The sequence below is a fragment of the Fukomys damarensis genome, unplaced genomic scaffold (genome assembly GCF_012274545.1).
Source record: "Fukomys damarensis isolate Sample0158 unplaced genomic scaffold, DMR_v1.0_HiC HiC_scaffold_28, whole genome shotgun sequence".
Taxonomy (NCBI): Eukaryota; Metazoa; Chordata; class Mammalia; order Rodentia; family Bathyergidae; genus Fukomys; species Fukomys damarensis.
This window is the reverse complement of record NW_022900940.1, coordinates 6295102-6302760: the sequence shown is the minus strand read 5'-3', so window position 1 is coordinate 6302760 and position 7659 is coordinate 6295102. Positions and strand designations below refer to the sequence as shown.

The window sequence follows — 7659 nt, the reverse complement described above, 5'->3', positions numbered from 1 at the left end:
ACATACATACACACACTCTGGTGTTTTCACATATGAAGTTGCCTGATGATATATTTCCCAAGATACAGCTATGAATGACCAAAAGATTCACTCAAATTAACCATTATTCCCTCATAGATCTGATTAGAATGTATAACTTTAAATAAAGGTTTTAGAGTAGATGTTTTATAGTCTGGAACATGTGTCTTTTTTCTGGGCACTCTTGATAAAATTGTTGTAAATTTGAGGAATGTGGGAGATGTGTTTCCTTTGTGTCATAATCGTCTATTACTATAAAATACATTACCCAAATCAACTTAAAGCAACTACTTAACTGTATAGTCTGGCTCAGGGCCCCTAATGAAGTTGTAATGAGTTGGCTGGGCCTGCAGTCATTTGACCACTTGACCAGAGCTGGAAGATCTGCTTTTCAGTATGACTTAACTTACATTTTATGGCTTTGCTGAAGACCTTAGTTTGTTCCTGGTTGTTGACAGGTAGGTCTTAGGTGCTCACCTTGTCCACTTTTCTCCATAGACATTGTATCTTCATGATGTGACTACCAGCCTTCCCCAGCGATCCAAGGGTGAGCAAGGAGGAACCCAGATTGCATTCTACATTCTAGTCTCAGAAACCATCTTGCCTCATACTCTGTTAGAGATAAATCATTAAGTCTATACCTCAGTTATGGAGAAAAGAATAAGGCTATTTTTTTCTCCCAAAAGGAGGAGTATTAAAGAATTTTTGGACAGATTTAAAAATTAGCAGAATAATTGGTGGTGGCAGCACATTTTAACTGTGCATTGGAAGGGGGGTATGGGTAGGTTATTTCTGTAGTTTAAAAAGATATGACTGATGATCAAGTGTTGCTTTTATATATAATATGTATAATATGTAATATATATATGTGGTGTTGATAAGTATGTATATTTTAGGTGAAACTAGGGCCACTGATTTCTTTGGATGGTGTATTTGTGTGTAGTTTTTTGGTCTCATGTTTGAAGGGCCTGTACAGGTGGAGGACACGTAAATTTGAAGGTTGTATACATTTGCTTGAGTGGATTGGATTTGGGAGAGTTACTGAAGGGCAAAAGGAACAGGTTTGTGTCTGAACAATTATGCTGGTATGTCTGAGACTGGGGCAGAGTAACACTTGAACAGACTGTTTTGACAGGATAACTGTAGACTTCTTGCTGTTTCTTGGCAGTACTGAGAATTGAACCTAGACCTTTGCACTCAACTATACCCTTACCCTAAGCCCTTTGCTATTTTTATTTTGAGACAAATCACTAAATTGCCCAGGCTGGGTTTAAAGTTGAACTACTCCTGCCTGCCTCAGCCTTCCAGTATGCTAGAGTTACAGGCATGCAGCACCACACTGGCTTTAGATTCCTCACTCTTAACTGGCAGGTTGCTACTTCATTTACAGACCCCAAAATACCACATCTATCCTTTGGTGGGGGACCACCTTTACTTTTCCATAAATGGGATTTAATGCATTTAATGCACAAGCATTCTACGTCTGTATACAAATCTACATGTATGAATTTTATATGGACCTTGCTTTACAAACCTGTAGGAGTGCATCTTACCCAATCTACCACATTTTAGCTTACCTTTTGTCAGCTCAAGGATCTCTCTGAGTTATCTCCAAACTCATACTCTTAACATTTTCAAGTTGAGCCCATGTATTCAGGTAGTGAGCAAATTTATTTGTATACTAAAGGATATTCTTTTCCCATTGGAACACATTCCAGAATATCTCTATTCTGAGTAACTTCTAGTGTGGGTTTTCCAACCAGGGCAGTTGTTTAAGGCATCATAGGTGAAACACACATACACACACACACACACACACACACGAACAAGGTCTCAATCTTGTAATATTAGGCCATGGTAATCTTCATTAATCTTCAGGATATTATTTTTATAGACATTTGGGTTTTAATAGGAAAAAGTGAAAATTAGTTGTTGATCATGAAGTACTTAAAATTAAGTTTAGGAAATTAAATGTTCAAGCAAAAATTCAATTTAGGGACATAAAACAAGCAATTTAAAAGACAAACTGTTAATTCCGCTAATAAAAAGTAGTGATGGGACTAGAGGCTCAGCAGGAGATTAGGAGTGATTTTTGGCTGTGGATATTAAATTACTTCACAGTTGTGGAAATGTGAAAGCATAGAAAAGAAGTAGGATGACATTTATGTGTGGCCATTTTCAGTCATTTCAGTTTAGCTGTTTTTGGATACCATTCAAGGCATAGTTATTTTAAATGCTGTTTTGTGTTTACCAAAACTGATGAATTCAGAAGAATCATAACACCTTGAATGTAACATTCTGAGATTCTGTAGGTTCACATGGAGGCTTGACCAGTTGTCTTTGCTTGTTTTTATGTTAGTTTGTGTCTGTCCTATAAATCCTCTGGAATTGCATGCAGGCACCTACTTTTGCTTTGCTTTTTCATCCTTTTTATGAAGGTTTGCAGGAGAGGCCCCACCTACTGAACTTTAGGAGCAACTAAAGAGTTGACATGCAGTAAACATTGTGTTTCTCTTAGTCTGCTCAGTACTTTAGAAACATAAATCATTTGTGTCCCAGGGACCAGAGAGAGTATTTTTCTGGGAAAATTACCCGAGATGCCCCATATTTCTCTTCACAAATCCATGGGGTTCTTGTTTTTACCTGTGTGGACCTGGAATAGCAGAATTAAATGAAAGGCATTTTAAGGGGGTATCTTTCTAGGATCATTTAAGAAATTTTATTTTGTAAATAGCCATTTTTTAAAGGTAGCTGATAGACGTAACTTCCATTACTTTCTTGAAGCTTTAGGTTAAACAGTAAGAAATGTCAACTATTTTTAATTAATTGGTGGGCAAAAAAAAAAAAAAAAATCCAACTGATCCCAAACTTGAATACACCCACACCCCAGTCTTTAAGGAATATGTTCCAAGACCTCCACTGATGACAAACCATGGCTAGCACAAAACCTCATATATAGACATATACTGTTTTTCCCCCTATATAAAAATACACATGATGGTTAAATTTATAAATTAGGCAAACAACTAAGAATTATTACAATAATATAATGTAATAAAAATTATTTAAAACCTATGAATTTATTTTTTGAACATTCTTTGTATTTTTCAAACCATGGAGGCTACAGTGCAGTATTTTAAAATTATTTTATAGTGGTAGCTACTTTAGGTAAGTACTAAATAATCCATAGGAGTGAATCAAATTACACCCTGCATTACCTATTTTGATGTTACTTTTCCATATTTTACCTTTCTGAAGTGACATTAAAATCTCCACCAGAATTAGAAAGTAGAATTGTAAAGTAATTGTATAAAAACTTCCCCTTTGACACTAGATTCAGAAAATGTGACATCAATTGGGGCTTAGAGCAGATGAGCCTATTTAGGCTCTGACCTTTGTGTTCTAAACTGGGGGGGAAATTGTTAAATAGTGTGCAGGCACACTAACATTTACCTTGTTTACTCATCTTTAAAGTAGGGAGAATTCTTCATTCTCAAATAGCATTGACTTTAAAACAAGTGGGGGAGCGGGGAGTATGCATTGTAGTACACCTCTGCAAGTAATCTATCTCTGTTAATGTTCCTTGATGACATTTGTAATCTTACACCAGTAAGGGTACCCTGAGCATTGTAAAATGTATAAACTCATTCCTCTATTGGTCACTAACTCAAACTTAGACGCTTTTGGGTAGCATGTGGTAGCATGGAAAATGATGGAGCAAAATAAGGCAAGAGAGAATACCACCATTATCCCACTACCTCCAAAAAAGCACCCATGCTCAGTGTATCATTTAGTTTGATGGATGCACAGATGGCACACGGAAAGAAAACTGATAGAATTTGAATAAACAGAAAAAAAAGATTCTGTGATTCTGTGATCAAATAAATGTGGAATCATTGACTGTGAGAACAAACTTAGACAAATTTAATACGGAATCTTTCAGTTATTACTTAAACAGTGTTATGTGTGTTTTCAGAATTCTTTTTTGATGTTAGCTGTATTTAAAAAATTTTTAAATTCATGCATGTTTGGATGTTTACAATCGTCTTAGAATGCGTATTTGTACCAAACACACCTTGATTCTTTTTATTTCCCTTTACCTCCCTACCCTCTTCCCTCCTTTCATCTCATCTCTAGACTCTTCCCCTCCATTTCAGTAGTATTACCATTTTTAGTTCATCCTTACGACGTCCAGATTATATATTGAGGATAGTTGGTACATGTTCATGACACATTTTAAATTCACATGCTTACCAGTGTTTTAGCAGCACAATTCATAATAGCTAAATCTTGGAAGCAGTATGTATGTCAGCAAGATGAATGGACAAAAAAAATGTGCTGTCTATACATAGTAGAACACTATTGAGCTACAAAGAAGAGTAATTCAAGACACTTGTAGGAAAATGAAAATATAGAAATATTGAAATACATTGCAAATGTGATGTTCAGTAAAATAAAGCAGAGACAAGTTAAAAATACCGTGTAGTGTCTCTGACTGGAGTAATCCAAATAAAGAGCAAACAAAAGATGATGAAAGGAAGACCAATCTTTTGCAAATTGTAATGGAATCGAGAATCTGAAGGTGGAGTAAGAGAACTGGACACGAAAGATTTCAGAATTCTTTCTTCAAGAACAAATGCACAGGCCGGTCATGGTGGCACACACCTGTAATCCCAGCACTCGGGAGGCTGAGGAAGGAGAATCGCTGTGAGTTCGAGACCAGCCTGGGCTACACATAGTGAAGTCCAGGTCAGTCTCAACTACATAGTGAGACCCTGTCTCAAAAAAACCAAAAGAAAAAACAAAAACACATGCACTTTTGCTGGATTTTTTAAAATTTGAAAATTATTCTGTATAGTTTATCTGAAACCTCCTACTCCTTTGCATGAAATTTTGGTATAGTAGGATATTTACCATACTGTATATACCATGGCCCTTGAGTTAACTTTGATTTTCTTGCAACATCCTCTTCAGGCCAAACTGCTTTTAGTTGGCCTTTATATATATGAGCTTGGGACAAGCCCCCTACCTGTCCTCCCTGATGAAGAATAGACGTGAGAGACAAAAACTTCTACTTTTGATTTTCTTAATGGTTTGGGGCCTCTAGGCAGGACCTAGCCTTTTGAAGCCAGGCACTCCTGGAATAGTTTGGTTACCACCCCTGCTATCCAGTGGAGGGGTGGTGCCAGAGGTGGTGATGGCAGTGGCTGCAACAGAATTGTGGTTTGCTGGTCCCAACCCCCATGAAACTACTTGCCTTTCTGAACACTTTTTGTAGTTTAAACATGAGTGTTTTTCTAAGCCTGAAGGATAGTTTGTTTAGTTTTGCCAAAGCCTTGTCCCCAGGGGCTTCTCATCTTTAGTAGTTGAAAAGGTTAAGTAAATTTATTTGTTGTTATGCAAATAAATCAAATTGGTAATTTTTTTTTCCAAAGGGAAAGAAAGCTTATTTTGAGGTTTATGCTTTTGTAAAAGTTAAAATTTTAATTTTAATTTGTTGGGCAAGCAACCTTTCTTTTATGTTAGGATTTTAGTGGTTAGTTCCAATTATGTCCTCACTAAAAAAATCTACCGATCTGGCCCTAGTTTACTTTATTTGTGGCTATGAGATAATGCTGTTTTTGTAGATGAATATGACTGATGTAAGTGCACCTTCTTGACTTATTTCTTACAAGGTTTTAAAGTTTGGGGTGTGGGCACATACTCAGATAACAGGTGTGGCTTCTTTTTCACCCCCAGCATCATGTAAGAGGAAGAGTTATTTAGAAGACATTTGGAGAAGATGCCATTGGTCAGAAGTGGAATTTAAATTATGGTCCACTTCTGAAAGATTGTAATCTCAATTCTAGCCTGTTTTAGAATGCATTCTAGTCTTTCAGATTGAGGGCTAGGTGCCACTGTGGAATATTTAAAATAATGCAGGAACCATGGACAGCTGCTGGTGTAGCAGAAGTGGCACCACTAATTGCTCATACTACTAAAAACTGTGGATTTAACTGGCTAGGACAGCTCTGAACATATCCATAGGGAATCTCACCGTTATAGCGACCTAAAGTACTCCAAAAGGGGAGAATAATTTCCATGTAATCTTTAGTAATATGAACAATGTGAAATACCATTTTTAATAACTAGAATTCCTGGTGGTGCTCAGTAAATGTACTATGGCAGTGAAGGCTTGCCTTTTTTGGTGATATTTCTTACACAGCATCGAACCTCTGAGGCATTTCCTCAAGGGTTTATTACATTTTATCCTCAATCCTATTGTGAAAGTAATGTAGGACAGATACTTTCTTCCTTTTAATAGTTGGGGTTGTTATAATTCATTTGCAAATTGATAAAAGAGTAGAACTAAACTTTGATTTTCTTAACATTTATTATTATTTCCACTAAGCAGTTCTCTCCAGATCAAGAAATACAGCAAGCAGATCATCATCATAAATATTACTATCCTGTGAAATCTTATTATGTGATCTTAGATCTATTATTCCAAGTCACTGAACCCCTTTAGATTTTGTTATCCAAAGTGCTAAGTTTTGCCATGGCCATCTAGCCTTGTCACCTGTCTGTTATATCTACATCCGGTTCACTGATTTTACAGACCTTATATGTATAAGCCTTCTTAGTCATCTGATTAATTTTTAAGAGTAGGTTGTTAGTTAATTCTTCTGAATCACCCCTCTCCCCTCTCTTCCCCCTTTTCTCTCAGCAGATTCTCCCTGTATAGAGCAGGCTGGCTTTGAACTCACTATGTAGCCCAAGTTGACCTCACAGTGATCCTCCTGACCCACCCTCCCATATGCTGGGATTACAGGCATGTGCTGCCATGCCCAGCAATTGTAAACCTTTTTAGATCCAAATTGTTAAAAAATGCTTTAGTTTCATATACCTAGATTAGACAAGTGTCTTTTTAAGAAAAATTTTTTTTTTCTTTTTGAGTTTTTGAACCTCAAGAAATTAGGAAATTCTGTAGGTGTGTGACGGAAGACTTCTGCTTTATTAGTAACTTTTTTAAAAAATTTAGTTTATTGGTACATTCTAGGTAGACAGTACAGCTACATTCCTTACTGGGATCTTGTACCTTTACATGCCAGGTCTTGTTATTAGTAACTTTTTAAAAAATGGATTTAATTGAAACAGAAGTAGCTTTGACTGTTACATTTGCAGTCTTCAATTTGATAAATATTTTATAAGCTTGTTTTTTTAAGCCATCATTGTATTTGTATCAAAGCGCATCCTAGACAAAATGTTGTACATCATTAGTCATGGGAGGGTTAAAAATTAAAACCAGATTGAGTTGCACCAGAATGACTCATGTTAGAAAGATTGATGATACCTAGTGTTGAGGATATAGTGCCATTGGAACATTCATATGTTGCATAATTACTACTTTAGAAAAGAGTTTGGCACGTCTGAATATAGACTTGCCATAGATCTTTTAGCCAAGAGAAATAAAAACATACGTCTACACAAAGATTTACACTTGAATGTTTGCTCAGCTTTATTCACGGTAGCTGAAAACTACAAAAAGCCTCAGTATCTATTAACAGGCGACTAGATAAACAAAAATATAACATGGATGAATCTCAGAAATATTATGCCCAGTGAAAGTAGGCATACATGCGTAATATATATATACATATA

General features: G+C 36.1%; 1 protein-coding gene across 1 annotated transcript in view; it reads left to right on the top strand.

The window, feature by feature from the left end:
• The window catches only part of Rybp (RING1 and YY1 binding protein), a 77446-nt gene that overhangs the window by 51623 nt on the left and 18164 nt on the right, over positions 1-7659 (top strand). The gene's annotated exons all lie outside the window — the stretch shown is intronic.